Source organism: Fringilla coelebs (assembly GCF_963513975.1).
Source record: "Fringilla coelebs genome assembly, chromosome: Z".
In the NCBI taxonomy this organism is placed as follows: domain Eukaryota; kingdom Metazoa; phylum Chordata; class Aves; order Passeriformes; family Fringillidae; genus Fringilla; species Fringilla coelebs.
The window spans coordinates 44,899,445-44,916,246 of NC_140031.1; the positions used below are offsets into that span (position 1 = coordinate 44,899,445).

Below are 16,802 nucleotides of genomic sequence, written 5' to 3' on the forward strand. Positions count from 1 at the left end.
ATATCTGCAATTCTGCATGTCCAGGATAAAGCATCTGTTGGAGAAATGGAAGGTTCTGACTAAGGGAAATAATGTGTGGCCAGTATGTGGCCATATCTGTTAGCATTAGCCAACCATACATCATTGGCTGAAGCTATTTGCTTTCTTTCTCCTGTCTGCATCTTGACAGGAAGGATCTCTCTATGCTAGAAGATACAAACTAGATTCCCATTGCTTTGGAACTAGGAAAATGCATGAACAGATGAAGCTGCTTATAAGAAAGGAAAAATAGCATAGAATTTTACATGTAAAAAAGGTAAAAAATTGCCTCATGGGAGAAAAAAAGTTGTCTGAAATAGCTGGCTTAAAAAAATCTATTGAGGAAGAAATTTTCTGTTGTTCTAGCTTAGTGGGATATTCTACAAATTTTATTTTGTCCTTAGTGGTTAAAACCAGACAAACATTAGATATATTTCTGTTAACAATATTCACATGAAAATAGAGAAAGAGAGAAAGCTAGGATATACAACACACTGAGTTATGCTGTGATATGATAAAGAGATAAAAGAGCTGTGACTTTGTATCTGCATTACTTCCAAAGACATAAATAGCCTCATCTAATAAAGTGTGCTGCTCACCACATCATAGTTTATGTTTAGTGTTTGAAAACTGTGCTAGGTCCCTATTTCATACTTTCCACGAGTCTAGAATTGGAGTCTAACAACTCTCATCTCAAGACTTGTAAAAGAAAAAGTTTCTACCAAAAGGGATGGTGTTTACCACAGAGTACACCTGCTACTCTCTGTAACTACTAAAGCCACAAGTGAGAATCACACCCTGCTTACAGTACCTTAACTATAACCACTCCACTAGCGCATGCAGCTGGATTTATTTATTTCTTGCTTGTATACAACACACTGCACTTGGCAATAGCCAATGCAAAAAGTCAACATCCTTGACAAATATCATAAAACAGACATAAAATATTCTTAATTTTCAGAAGGAAAACACAGTGGAATTTGCTTGATAGTCTCCAATCTACCTTCAGTGAGTATTTTGTTTGTCTAATAGGATCACTGGCAGCATTGCTCATCTTACAATCATCCTAAAAGCATGCTGAAAAAACAAAAAACATGATCAATACAGAGATACATTAGCTAAATATTATTGTGGCTATAAATGTACATTATGTTTTCCCAGAAATGGGACTTTTTGAGCTCTATTGATATGTAAGATGGTTTCTGCTAAAATATATCCTTAGAAACAGGCAGCTGTGGCGAAAGTAGCAGGCAGTGTAATTCAAAGAATTAGATTCAGTGCTGGGAGGTAAAGATGTGTGAGATCTGCTCCCTTTTCTGTCAAAAATATTTCACGTCATTTTCATTTTTTAGTCAGTTTCTCTTATGGAAATCTGGGGATAAGGAACATGTGGATTTGCTCATGCAAATGTTCTGAGAACAAAGGACAGTGAATATTTATTAAACAATAGAGAAAGTCTAAGGGCTATACTTCTCATTTGGCATAATCAATGGGTACATAAACAAATAAAAAACATTTAAAGATATATAAAAGTAATGTTGAAGGCCAAAATTATGATCATAAATATATTGATGCCTGTATTTAAAACCACTAATTTCAGAAAGTTACAGTTACCGTGCATACCTAACACATTATATGTGCATATTTATGTTGTCATAGCTCTATCGTCCTTTATGCCATCTATATCTTCTTGAAATAAAAATATTTGGCAGCACTGTCATATAAGGTCCACCATGGTACACAGCAGATACATCAGTTTCCTGTTTCCTTCTCTTTCTTACAGTATCCTAATCAGCCTAATTAAAGCTTAGTACATTTGTAATCTCAGATGGCAATTTGTTTTACTCTATCCCACTGTGGTCTTTTTATAAAGAGAATTAAATTTGATCTTCTGACAGCAATTATTAAATGATCCCAACTGGCCCCAATTAAGACACATGGCTCACAGGCCTCAAAATCCAATAAGTGCCAATCCCTGTCTTTCACATGTATATCTCCCTTTACCTTGTTTTATTTTCTTAAAGCCAACTAAGCTCATATTAGCAAGCACAACTGAGTGTCATTTGTAGATTATTTCAAGACGAAATGCATCACTTTACTTTCACCAACATTCTGAAGTAGGGACAACAGATTCAAAATTATCATTTTGAAACTTCTTTCTGATTCAATTCACCTATCTTTAATGATCTTCACTGTGCTGCATGTGACCTACATATGCTCACTTGTAAGATACTGCTGACAACAATTGGTGACCAGAGAAACATATTAAATATCCATGGTCTGAGTTCTACATTTCTTAAAATTCTCCTTGTAGTAATACATCTCTTCTGTAGGCATTTCCACTTGGGTGTCACCTCTCCACTGCAGAAATTCAAGGAAATATGATGTTCATATAAATTTGAGGTTAACCTTTTTTTATCTCTAATTTCTGATCTAATTTTTCCACACATGTGCAGTGATAATCTGTGAAGAAATATTCCCATGATTTTACACAAAGGCAGGTAGCCCCAGGATTTGGAACTCATTGATTGTGGGGTACTCCAGGGAAATAGCTGAATTAGAACCACCCTCATGAGACTGAAGTAGCTTCCATACACATCTGGTTCTTGTTCTAAACTCTAACACCTGCTTGGAAATTTAACCTCCATCATTTCTCTGAAGAACAAATGGGACAGATTTATCTAATGCCATTTGGTTTAGGTCAAAGCTGAGCTGTGTAGTGTTCTGCTAAATTAATTGCAATGTAATTGATACTGTTTGACACAGTTTTATGACCAGGCTGTTCTATATTTCTGCACATTCACCCAAAGTACATTTTTGAGTAAATACAGCACACATTTTTTGTCTCATATTTCCAATGAATTACCATAAAAAATACAATAAGGTGTCCAAGTGTCATCAAAAGGTTAGGTACCAAATAAAAAATGCAGCAACTTCCATTGTGGGTTTTTTTTCCTGAATTTGCTTAATTTACGTACTGAACATATGTAAGCATGATTTTCTTTAATATAAAAAAGTTAGAAAGACATTAGCTTTCAGTGCAAAATTTTCTTTACTAACAGGAAAATGCACAAGTTTATGTAAAACACCATTAGACATATCTCCTGTTGAGCTGGGAAATACACTTTTTTGTTTTTGGTAAAAATTAAAAAAGTTAAAGTGAGGCCAATGACTTCTCAAATAATTTTTTTTTTTTACTTGCAAATATGATATTTATGAATTAAAAAACATTGGCTCCAAAAAGCAGGCAGCATTTTTGCTTCTGGAAATGCTATATGACACCAGTAATTTTGAACGCAATAAAGCTGAGAGTTTCTAATAAGTCACTGAATTCTCTAAATATTAAAAAAATTCTGTACATTGTTAATTACTTCTCATTGTATTCTAATAATCCCACACAAGTTATTAATTTTAGCTCTTTTGCTAAAACCAGCAAACCCTGTAACAGATTTAGTGCAGAGAGCTGAAAATATCCTGTGGAAAAAAACTCAGGACAGAGATCAGATCAACCCAAATCCTGCCATTACTCAGCACTGCAGCGATGTGCAGATGTTTGTAGTGGTTTAAGGAGCCAGTGGGAGCTAGAAACTCTACATACTCAACTACAACATGATTGCAATTGAACCTCATCAAAGTAAGAGCTCATAATTTGTCACAGAAAACAGCCAATTAACATATGTTAGAAAAAAGCTTCCATAAAGATAATATATGATTAATGATCCAATGCAGCTGTCATAAATCAACTCTGCATTTTAAAAAGAAGTATTAGCCTGGGTTTCTGAATGTTTACACTGACAATGGAGACTGTATTTTAAAAAAGCTGCAAAGAAGAAACCCCTAGTAATAGTGTGTCCTCTAGTTGGGAGTTAAGAGTTTTGAGAGATCCAGCACTTTTTTTGCAGTTTTGGCTGTTCTTCTATGAATAGTTAAAACTCTTGTCCAAACACAATGGCTGTTTTGTTTTAGTGCTGTTTTCAAATGAAGACCTTCACTGTGAGTGAGGCGGCCTTCATTGATATACTTTGCTATCAACACAATCCTCTGAAAACACAGGATCTCCTTATTGCTACCAAAATGCGTTTTAAAGATATGCTGGCCCCAGGGACAGCACTGTGAACCTGGCTATTCAAATGCATAGCCCTGAGTGAAACTACACCCCAGCCAGTCCTGTTATTTCATATTTACACTGCTGAAAATGAAATCTGAATGGTGCCTGCAACCATAATTTTTATAAAGAGAATTGTTTAAAGTAGTTTACACACATAAATGAATGGAAAGCATGTGTGTTCGCATATATGCTAACCCATTGATTTATTAAGACAGAATACTGACTGTGATGCCTAATCTGAACAACTGCCTTTACTCCTCATATTTTGCACACCACTATTTTAATTCTTGAAACACTGCATAAATAAGCTGTTGTTTTTTCACAAAGTGTTATTCATTTTTCTTCCTGTTATTATTTATGATCTAATGTTGCAACCAGTAACCTCTGAAGTGACTTGAACTGTAGCTTTTTTGTATGTATGTGCACATATGAGAGTGTGTTTGTCTTGACATGGTGTTGTAAAAGGAAGTACTTCCTCTTTTCTGCTTAAAAGAGTTCCTAAAAACCCAAGGTTTTGAAACTCACTAGTCTGACTGGACATTAGTCATTGTATTTTTAAAAATGCTTAACTCCTATTCAGTTATAAATAGTCAAAAATGGACAAATTTTAGTTGGTGCTAACAAAGAACAGTATAATGGCAATAGTAAAAGTGAAGTGAAATGACATGTATTTTAAGGTCCTTTTCTCACTTTTAAAGTCCTTCAAGGATTCAGAAATGCTGTTTCCATTAATCTTACAGGCTGGAGTTTCTGTCATCAGGACAGAGTTAATTCTCTTAAACCAGAATTTGTTATACTGTTGTTGAAGTGTCTGGTGACTGCAAAGCTATGGATTCACAACCACTGAATTAGCTAAGGCTTTTGAATATGCTAAAACTTAATATGCTGAGAGGTCAAAAATAAAATTTAGGTGTTAAAAGCTACTCATGTGAGCAAGACTATTTCAAAAAGATCAAAAGCATTGATATTTTTGAGCCATTTATGTAGACCACAAATAGATAATATTGTCGTTCCTCACTATGTTACATTATGATAAAAAAATAATCATTATGAATCACTGACCCTTTTGACAAAACATTGTGAATAATATTAGGGTTATGCTGCTTTTTTCCCCCCTCAGGGGTGTGTTCATTGATTCCCAAGCAATCACTAACATTTTTGATTAAGATCTCAGCTGAATATCCCAAGGCTTCTCTACTACTGAAAATTCGTGACTTCTACTGTCCCCAATTAATGACAGTAAACTATGCAGCCTCAAGCAAACGAGATTAATTTTAATTTTGCAATGAACAGAAAAAAAGACTGGACAAAATGCATTCCATATCTACTAAATTGTTATGTTTGTAACAGAAAATTCAGTTTTGCCTCTAGAGACAGTTTGAGATGAGTAATAGTACTCAAAGTGCAAAACAGTACTTTACAAATAATACAATAAACAAGAATCAGATGAGAACTGTACGGGTTTTTTATACTTTTTAGAATAAAAACACATTTTAGATAAGACTCAAGGTTAGTATGTCTTCCTGATTATAAATCTGCTTTAAAATATTCTGCTAATGGTAAGAGCAGAATAATTGAAATAAGTTCTTAATGTATGGAAATATTGTGTCAGAGGGATATCCTTGGTTGTAAGCTTAAATTTCCTCCCTTTGTAGGTAATACAAAGATAATTTCACAAGTAGGTCATGCCTAAATGACCAGTAAATATCAGTGTACTGCTATTATCAGCATATTTTCCAAGAAAATGTATCAAATTGTGGGTAATTATCACAATATCTCCAGGTAAGAAATCTCCAGCATTCTCTTTTATACATCAGATATAACAAATTATGCATGATAAAGTACTGTAAGCACGTTCTTCTTGATATCTACCCATGTTGTGCTGCAAGAGTGAAAACTGAGTCAGTAACAGCTTCTACTAAATGGAAATGTCAACAGCATGCCATAACCTAATTCAAGATGTTTTTTAAATTACTTCAAAATCAGAATGTTTGCAAACAGAGCTCATGAAAATAATATCCCACTTCCCGATTGCTTCTGTGCTTATATAATTCTGTTGGAATCTTTCTATTGATTTTTACAAGCTGCAACTTTGGAAAAAAAGTTGAGAAATACTGTATTAAATGCCCAAGGCCACTTTAATATCAAAGCTGCAGACTCTAAATGCCCTTAATCCACACATCTCTATGGCATTATCCCACTTAAATGAAAGAAAAATATGCTGGTGCTTCTCAGTCTCTCCAGTAAGTCCGCTGGTTGGCTCTGGAGAGGAGACATGAGTTGCCATGATGTGAAAGGCTCTAAATCCTCACAGATTACAGCAGTGTTATACAGTAATGAAGCATCACAAAAATTAAGCACAAAACATTCAAATAGAAACATTCATCATCATCATCATCATCCTCTTACTCTCCATGTGCCATGTTAATACAAAAGTTCTACTCCTGTTACTTAGAGATGAACACTGAGAAATTAAATGGCTCCATTCTGCAATTTTGCATGAAACAACTATAAAATACTTTTAATGTGTTCAAAAATAAATTAGGAACTTAAACAATTAAAGCCTTTGCTGTTAAAATTCCTAAATTACTGAGAATTTTGGAATGAAGTTACTGGGATACTTTGGATACTGTCATGTAATTTTAATCATCTAAAATTTTCCCATACCAGCTCATGGATTTTCTTTTCAACACTAGCACTCTGGGACAAGAACTAGCTGATTTATTTCCCATGTTAGAAGATCTTGTGGCTCAGTTGTCTTTTTTGCCTTGGCTCCAATAGATGGAAGCAAATCTCTTGCTGGGTTATAAGTTTAGTGTGGTTTTGGGGCTGTTTTTTCAGGTTGAAGTCTTTACTTTCATATTTTTTTGTTTGTTGTCTGTTAGCCTTTGATGTTAGGTTCCCAGATAATTTTTTCCAGTTCACAGAGCAGTTTCCTCAGATGAGAATCATGTGTTAGTAAGTCTGTAGCTCCCCCTGAAACCTCTTGCCGGGATAAATAGAGAGTGTAGCAAATCTACATGAGGTTGTTTCTGGAAATCCTACTGCTGCATGATTCTGTAGAAGTAACCACTGACAAGACATATGCAAGAATTTATGGTATGAATTCAGGTGTGTACAGACTGGTAGTTGTCATTCTTACTGTACAATACCTTGTCTGCTAAAAAGGCAAGGAAACAACAACTTGCATTCTTTTTCAAATTTGGTTGAACCACTGCATCACCCATTTCTCTTCATCAGTCAAAAATGCACTGATCATGGTGTACAGTGTCATGTCCATGGTAGGCTAGTTTTAGACAGATTTAAAGTACAAAATTTTAAAACCACAGCTCACTCTGCTCAGCCTGGCTTATCTGATAAAAAAGCAGAAGAGCAGCAAGAACAGAGAGTCTGATGCTACTTGGTAGAGACTGTAAGGATACTTTCAAAATTAAGCAGGCTTTGTGCCTGCCACAGACAAAGCATATTCTGCATCAAGACAGATATGCATGCAGGAGAGTAGTAATTGCTTGTTTCCTAAACCCTAAGCCAGAGTCATGCTCTGCTGCCATGTAAAACGGTGAGTATTAGATGTTCATCTTTCTAAGACTTGTCAACCTCAATCAAAGAGGTGTCAAATGCTCTTAATCTGTATGGAGTATGGTCACTCTGATGAATGAAAAAGATACTTCCCCAAGTTGCTACAGTCAACCCAGCATCTGCTGTGATCCTGTTCATTCTCACAAAGTAATTAGGGTCAATCAGAGTCAGATTTATGTATTGCGAATTCTTTACAGGGACAGTATCTTCCTGTAAACTCCAACAGTACAAAGAATAATAGGTTAAATAAGGGGTCTCCATTATTTAACATGTGTGGAGTCCATCATAAGACTCCACACCTGTACTGGTAATAAAGACATTTCAACAGATGATGTTTTAAGGTGCTTTGCTAACAGAAAAGAATGTGTTACTAATGAATTACAACCAAGATCTTGATCACTGGGAATATTATAGATACCAAATTAATTCTATAAATATTTTCATATCCCTAGCATCCTGGCCAAATTCCATCCTGAATCATTGTTCTGCCATACAAATTCTAATGCAGCTGAAAAAGAAACTCTTTGCTTTTTGGTTTAGATAGATTTCATAATATTTTGTCCTGTTTGAAGTATTAACACTTCACCATGGCTCTGCTTTCAGAATCAGGTGAACTAATGGTACTCCATGCTCATATTTTGTTTCAAGTTGTGTAGAGGCCTATTTTATATGCAATTAGAGAGCTTTTATATTAATATGAATTTCAACTTATCTGAAGTGAGCAAAGCATTTCTCTTTTACTTTTCCAGAAAAGTAACAGAGAAAAAAGATGCTTATAAGAACTTATTTTCAAATTAATGAAGATGAATGAAGACATGAACTTTTGGAATCCACCTACCCCTCATAATTAAATTAATATCTAGATTCTGATAAAACTGATTACAGTATGGAATTTTTGGAAATACCAACTTATGGATTACTATAACAATGCCATGAAAGAAAACAATGAATTAAACCTAAAAGAATGACAATACTTCATTCTTGAGCATTGTCTGAATAAACCTGAATTGTCTTTCCAAGGCTGTGTCTCTGTACAGTTTTGTCAAATACCAACACTGATTTTGAGTAGATTTTTGATACTTATATCTGAAATATATAGCCTGTAATTAAACAAATTAGTCTTTCATTTTCCAAGGTACAGGCAGCAGAATTCACTCATATAAAATAATTCCTTAGTTTTTGGATTCTGGTTTGCTGTCAAATCTGTATGAGAATGTAGTAATATATTTGCTTATATTTTTATGTAGTTTTCTCCCCAGATTTTGGCCATCTTTCAAAAGAAATGTGTGAAATTTTCCACTTGACAGGGTCAAAATAATTTTGGATTACAGTAAGACCTAAAATTACATGGAAACAGGGTATATTTTGAGCCTGGTCTCACTGAAAGAAAAGTAAGTTGTTAAAAAATATGGTACAACATACTTGGTACATTAAGACCATTAGTAAGAAATTACATGTATTTTAGTCAATATCTATTGTGAGATAGGTTTTTTATAAGTATTATAAATTTGAATCCTTTGTTAAGTTCACAATAAATATTAACATAAAATGTCACATTGGTTTTGACTACTGCTAGACTTTTTAGCTACTGCAGAAAGTAGACCCAGTGTTAAAGGTGTGGGGTTTGTAGCTGTATAGTAGGATTACATGTCATGCACATTATGAAAGTAAGATGTGTGAAGGGTAACTATGTGCATTGCATAGAAACAATGGCTCATCTCAACAGTGCTGTTCACCTGTTGGAGTGTGCAGTGACTTATTATTCTTCTCTGTTCATGGAATAATGATCAGTAATTGGTTCTACATCCTTTTCTCTTCTGTCAGCTAGGAAATAATGAAAAAATTATTAGTTTGCATTTTAGGAGTGACTGTGTAGTCTCTGAGAATCTGATAATACTGCAGTATAACATTTTGCACTTGCTGTCTTCAGTAAGTCTAAGATTTTATTAAGATTAGCACAGTCCTTCAGAAAATACATTCTACAACTGGAGTTCATTTTTAATCTCTTGATTAAAATAATAATAATGATAATCAGTGATTTTATCTGAGATTATGAAGCAGGTTGGTACCTTGATCATATTACATCTTGAAGTCTCTGTTCTGACTTTTTGCCTCCATACACATGTATCTTATTTCCCTTTTGATGTCCTTAAAAGATAAATTCATTAGCTACATAAAATGAAAGAGAAAGGGAAAACACTTTGAAAAGGTGTAATTATGTTCCAATTTTTGATCTATTTTAAGTAAAACTGGAGTTTAAATGAACATTACATGCAATGTCCTGAGGAGATAAATCTTCCATTGGAATAAAAACCAGAACTTTAAGAAATTGAACAGCTCTGATCTGTCCAGTCATCTGACTTTTCTGGTGTATCTGAGTACATCTTAGTATCTGAAATCATGTCAATGTGCATGGCACCCCTTATTTTATCCTACCTTCTCTGGTTGTAGTAGTGCATTTCCTTTGATAAAGGGGAAAAGTTCATCATTTTAGTTCATCTTAAATAGATTAAAATATGTGACTGGTGCTATGTTGTGAATACTAATGCAATATTCCATCTTTAGATCACTAAGCAACACAATCTGAGCATGTCAAAATTAATGACAGAAAAAGATTTCAGACGTAATCTTTACTTATACACTACAATGAAGACTGAGATTGAACAAGAAACAGAGGATGTAAAGTCCTGGGCAGATGCTAGTCCAAATACATTTGTTCAAGATATGAAGAAAAAAAGAAAATATGTATTTTTTTGTTAAAGGAATGGCTTTTTTCTACCTAATATATTAGAGAAATTCTTAAAATTCATCCTCTCATAAAATTATTTATGCAATGCTGCCAAGGTCAGGATAAGCCTGGGTTATCAATCACAGACTGATAAGTCCCAGACAAGCAAGATAAGCTGTCTTTTTCTCCTTTCTGTACTGCCTAATGGCCAATTTCTAATTGCATGCTGAAAAACAGGTAATCGAGTAACAGTTTCCCTCAAGTCTGTGATAAATTTTTCATTCTGAAACACTTTCTTAGTTGCATAAATTCATACACATGTAGGGCAAAAATCCCAGAAAAGTTACCTAAGTATCAAAACAAGAGGGAAAAATAACATAAATAATAATATAACAATAACATGACAATAATATAAAATGACAATAACATAACATATTGTCATTTTTTAAGGATAGTCTTTAGTGACCTCAGTGTGAGTCTTCTTCAAAGTTGCAACCAGCATAGAAACACGTTATCTATTACTGAATGTAGTAGTTTTACACTTCTGGTTTTTAGCAGTGTTTTGGGGAACACTGAAATGGAGGAATACAATATTTAGCAATGATCTGTAAAATGTGCTGTATATCTTTCCCAGTAATTGATCAATATTCTCACTGTGAGCATCTGGTATAGCATGACTGAGAACAAGTAGTATGTTAATTAATTGAATGAAATTAAGAACTAAGTTATTCAATCTCTGAACTGTAACAGAGCTAAATATTTGGTACTAAGAGCCGAATAAAAATACATTAACACACCTCTTTTACCATTTTCTATCTAGGGAGAATAAATCATGAGCAAAAGAATGCATAGGGTTCCATGAAGTCACAATAAAATTTGCTCACCAGAATCAGTGCTATTAAAAACACCACATTCTGCTGAGATTGTGGTTCAAGGCTTAATGATTAAGAATAAGACTGTCCAGTAATGAGGATTTGTAAATTCCCAGTTTAATAATATGTAATACTTTTAGATTTTTTTCAATAATTATTTGGGCTAAAATGTTCACATTGACATTGAGAGTAATCCATTGGAAGACTACTAAGAATAACAAGACAAAAAAAAAAACAGTTGAAAAAATCATCAGCTTGCATCAACTTGCTAATCTTTCAGAGTAAGGAGCTTGCACAGAAGTAAAATTTAAGAAAATCTAAATGTAATGAAGTTAACTTCAGGTATGCATGTCAACTTCCTCCACTTCAGAGTTTGCTTTTTTTCTGAAATTAACTGATTTGTAAAATTTGATGTAAGAAGAAGAAATCACCCACCAACAACTATTTTTTCCCACTTCAGACTAGCTTTCATTTTCTAATAATACAGTCTAGGAAACAGTCTGAATTGTGTTCATTTAAATGAGATTATTTAAGTAACTTGCGCCCATGAGGGAGTGTAAAATTCAAAGGATTTAAAATAATTTAAGAAGACACCATCACCAAACCATTAAGCGAAGTCTTAATGGGGCAGCATTTTACTTGTTGAAAGTAGTTGTGACATTGGTACAACATCCAAAAATAGTAAACTTGAACAAATATTTAAGTCCTTGCAGTACTATGACTTGTAGCCCCAAACCTACAAGCATGAGTGCCTATTTGAAACACTCAAATAATTTCCTGAGGACTGCAGAACTCTTCTTGTACCTAGGATTAATTACATATGTAATGGTTAATATGAATAAAATCACAGATTTCTTTACTGTACCCCGATAAGTCATGTAAGCCAATGAGAATCTGAAATCAATGAGTATGTAAGAGATGAAAAACCAAGTCCTTCATGCAGTTAACATGGGGTCAAATTTTGTACATCTAAGTACAGTTCTGTATTCAGGTGAAAGGGGGTATTATCAGTACATGGAACAATATTTAGAGCAACTTGGTAAAAAGTGTCCCAACAGCTTTCATAGCTCACTTCAGGTTATAAATTATTAGACTGAAATTTCAGACATGGAACAGAAGAAAATAGATTATGTCTTGTACAAAGTACTTCATGGATGCCCACAAGCGCAGAATACATTTGACCTCACTGACACCATTAACATTGTCATCTAGTCTAAGCTTCTTCAAACATAGCCTTATTACTTCATCATCAATGAGGAAAATTAAACACCATACTAACATAGCTGTAAACGTCTCACCATAATTACAAGAACAATACAAGAAATAACAAGATGCTCAGCAAGACAAGCAGACAAGAGAATTCCTCTCCATCCAGCTGAAGCCTAGTGACTTACAATGCATAATAGGAAGAAGAAAGGGATAATTCCTTGTAAAGAAGAGGAATAATGATTCAAATAAAAGTTTTAGAAATACATTAAATGTAAAAAACAGCTTGTGTATTATTTAGTAAGCAATCATGTTGACATACCCTTTATGTTAACACAAGAAAGTTCACGCTCTTGACATGAAACATGACACGCCATTAAGAAGTCACTATCCAAAACTACATCTGTAGTATGCTTAGGGAAAAATAAAATTTGAAGGGGAATAAGGGAAAAAGAAAATTTGACAGAACAACTCCAAGTACTACTGAGAGGAACTGGAATAAATACAGTCCTAATAGAAATTATAGTGAACAATAAGAAAGCGATTTTAAAAAGTAACCAAGAATATATATTTAATTTTAATGTTTTCTGATAAGTATATATGGTTCAAGACAGATTTCCTGGGGAAGTTCCTTACCTGAAGGCCTAGCTTGGCAAAGGACATAACTTGGCAACCTAAGATGTGATGCTGAGGTTCCTAAAATATGCTGTGGGGGTGGTTATAGCTGTCAATATGATATTCTTGGAAGACTTTTTGAAAATAGCCATAATCTGAATCATTAAGAATTTCAAAACTAAAGCAGCAAACCTTGAAATCAAAAGGCTACTTCATAGCAGATAAAGTAAATGAGTGAAGGTACAAGGCAGAGGATTGTACTTGCTCAAGACAGGATGGGAGTGTGTCACTGCATTCTGAACAGGCTGCAAGTGACAGAGCTGAGCTGCTGGAAGCCTTTCTAGGAGGGAATTACAGTAATCCTCTCCATCAAAAGGGCATGTGCTGCTGCTGTTATTAGGTCATCACAGGATAAATAAGGGCACTGTCTGCATCAAGCACACCACCGAACAGACATTTTTCAATCTCATTCACTACAGAAATCTCCACAAAGGAGGCTGAACTGGAGAATAAATTTTTACTACAATTTCGTACTGCTCTCAAATCCACAAATCAGACTGTAGTGATGTATAAAAAGAGAAGGAAATCTCCTAGAGAAAACATTTGTGGTTTTGCTGTGGCCAAAGCAGAGATAGCTGACAATATGCCCTCTTTCACCTGGCCTATGTGAAGAGAAGAGCTACATTTGTGAAATCCTTTGTGCAAGTCTCCCAGCTCCTTATCGCTCAAACTGGGACAAAATCTTTGATATTTAACATTCCTGCAATACCCATGAGCACTCACTTCATGACATGATTTTGGTGTCTGCCAAACTAACCTTAAATGTCAGCATTTTATCATTACTCTGACAGCCTGCACCACAAAATTGTTGGCTTCTTCCAGAATCCCAGAATACTTAAGGTTGGAAAGGACCTCTGGAGATCATCTGCTTCAACTCCCTCATGCAAGCAGGATAATTAGCATTTGATTTCCTCATGCTTGGGCAAACTGAGATTTTCTTGCATTTACACATGTTGAATTGGCCTATAAACTGAAAAACATGTTGTAAGTTACAGCACACAAAACCTCCTTGTGTTCATAAATCACAAAATACTTAAATATGCATATAAATTAAAATGTCAGGGACTTTGGTTTATCAAGCTGAATTAAGGTAAAAAAAATTTACATGCATTTTTAAAACATTTTTCGTAAAAGTTACATTTAGAAAGAATATCAGATGGTTCACACTATTCATGAATTAGTAGTATTAAAAGTACTAAAATTAGCATTAAAAGTATTAAAAATTAAGCACCTCTCAGCCCCCAATGACAGTAAGTAACTTTCTTAAGAGAGAAAGCTTATGTGATATAGTTTATGAAACTTCTGGTAGCATGATTATTAAAAGTAACAGCTTGTACTCCTGTAGCCTGACTGAATTTGAAAGAAAGTTCATAATGGAGTGGGGGAATTAGCTGATGAACTTCCATCAACTATAGCAATAGTCTTCATGAATAATTCAATATCTGCCCATCTCCTCTTATGTCTCAACAGACTAACAGCTGCAGCTCTCAAATGACAAGTGCTATTTATTTTGAAGCTTCTGAAAAAAATACACTGATTATAAAATAATGTATATAATAAAATTTTCTTTCCCTCCTTGTCACTTATCACCTATAGATACTGATGAAGTTTTACAGCAAAAGTAGAAATTTTCAAATGGAATTTTTGGAGTTATGCAGCAGGTTATGCATCTACAGAAACAGATGGGAAGAGAATCCAGGTCTTCTACTAAAATTTGGTCCTTTATCTTTAAACAGCCACACAAAATATTCATATTACCATGTCACTGAAACCTCATTTAGATCAGCTTTGTGCATGTACAAGCTTGCATAACACCTATGGCTTCATGCAGACAGGAAGAAACTTTCTCATCTGAGATTTAAAATCTAAAGTTTTCTGTAACGTGCTGTGTGAAAATTTCACACTTAAAGATGCCAGAAAATAGAACATGTTTGGTGAATATTCTGATATGGAAAAGAGTTTCTCTTGTGCTAGCGAGACTTCAGTAAATGGAAGAATGAGCTTAAGGAGATAGTAACGCAAGTTTCCTTGTGCAACGAAGCCTAGTCCAGTTTTAGGAGGAGAAATGGCTTTCACATGATATCTTCTCACACTTCAATTCAGAATAAACCTCTACAAATCTGCTTATATATTTTTTTATTAAGCAAGTTAGGCAATGAAACCAAAACCAGATAAATTTTATTCATTCAGAAAAGGACCTTCCACAGCCGCCAGGCCTTATTGCTTAAAGAGGTCTCTCAGGTAAGTTTGTATAAACAAGTTGACTATTTTTCAGTGTTATTACATAACAGTGGGTATTCAAGGAAAGAAAATATTAGCTTAATGTAATGCTGAAGTAGCTACAGTTGCCTGGTTTTCTGACAAGCTACTGTGTGCAGAAGTTCTGACTGAAACCTGTAGTAGACAAAATCTTTTTGATGATACAAACTTGCTGCTTTGCCTTCTTTTTTTTTTCTTATTATTTTAAAATATAGAATATTTCTGTCCATAACCCAGCTTCTGCTTATAAGAAGTGTACTCTATGTACAAGAGAAGAAAAATTCTCTGCCTTACATGACCTATACAGACAAACATGATAAAAATTAAGGAAGTATTGAAGATTTGAAAATGATCCTGTTGATCAGAGATTGCATGTTCCTTAAACATCTGCTTTACCTTCTTGTAATTAACTGTTTCTTTTCTCAGCTCCAGAAATGCCCTGGCTCTTCTAATTCAAATAAATGTCAGGATCTTTCAGCGCTTGAATTGCCCAGTGGGTCTGATCTAGGCCTTACTTTAACTGGGACGCACATTGAGCATTTGAGTAAGAGCTTTCTTGCCTGGAATTTTTCTAACAACATACTGAAGAGAGAGGTTTCAGTCCATAATATCAAATGTATATTTCCTACGCAATAAAATCTACACAATCAGAAAGATATATGTTATGTTTTCACCTACTTACATTTGATATTTTCACACTAAAGTTTTCAAACAAACTAAAGCGGAATTATAAGATGCTTGAAACAACAAAGCTATCTGTCCATTCTTATTTTTACATTTTTTAGATAACAGAAATAAAAAACTGGAACAGTTATGGAGACCGTGTATTTGCAAGCTTAATCACAATGCTAATTAAAAAAATTTGAATTGTATTAAAAGCTTTGTCAATTAAACCCAATACAAGATTGTTTAGAAATACTACCATGAAAGAGCTGCTTTGTATTAACACTGTCAACATGCTTAAATTTTCTGAATAATTCTGAAAAGGACCCTCAAAATTGCAGTATTTTTCTTCAAAATAATAAATTTATAATTAAATCAATTTCTATATTTTTGTCAGTGACATATTGTTAGAGAAACAGAGGCCATAATATAATTGGCCAAATAATTGATTTTTGTACATACATTTTTTAGAGTTAAATATTGTGATGGGATTCAAAATTAAGCATTTGTAAGGTATCTCTTGCACTGCATAGATGCACACAACTTCTGAGATTTAGGCAGGTATAGCATGACAGTACACCACAGCAATTCTCTGCACTGTGTAAGAGTAAATGGTCAGCTCTGTCTCCATTCAGACAGTCCCCTTCTCTCTTAAACTGTATATAAATATAATTTTTCCTTGAGTAATATGTTT

At 34.1% G+C, this 16,802-nt stretch overlaps 1 protein-coding gene across 6 annotated transcripts in view; it reads right to left on the bottom strand.

The window, feature by feature from the left end:
* The window catches only part of MEF2C (myocyte enhancer factor 2C), a 114,104-nt gene that overhangs the window by 80,330 nt on the left and 16,972 nt on the right, over positions 1–16,802 (bottom strand). The window contains exon 1 of one of the 6 annotated variants that reach the window (XM_084225062.1): positions 9,442–9,516. The exons of the other annotated variants lie outside the window; for them this stretch is intronic. The gene's annotated coding sequence lies outside the window, so the exon portion shown is untranslated. Of the gene's footprint in view, positions 1–9,441; positions 9,517–16,802 lie in introns of those variants that run through there. 6 annotated transcript variants of the gene reach the window in all.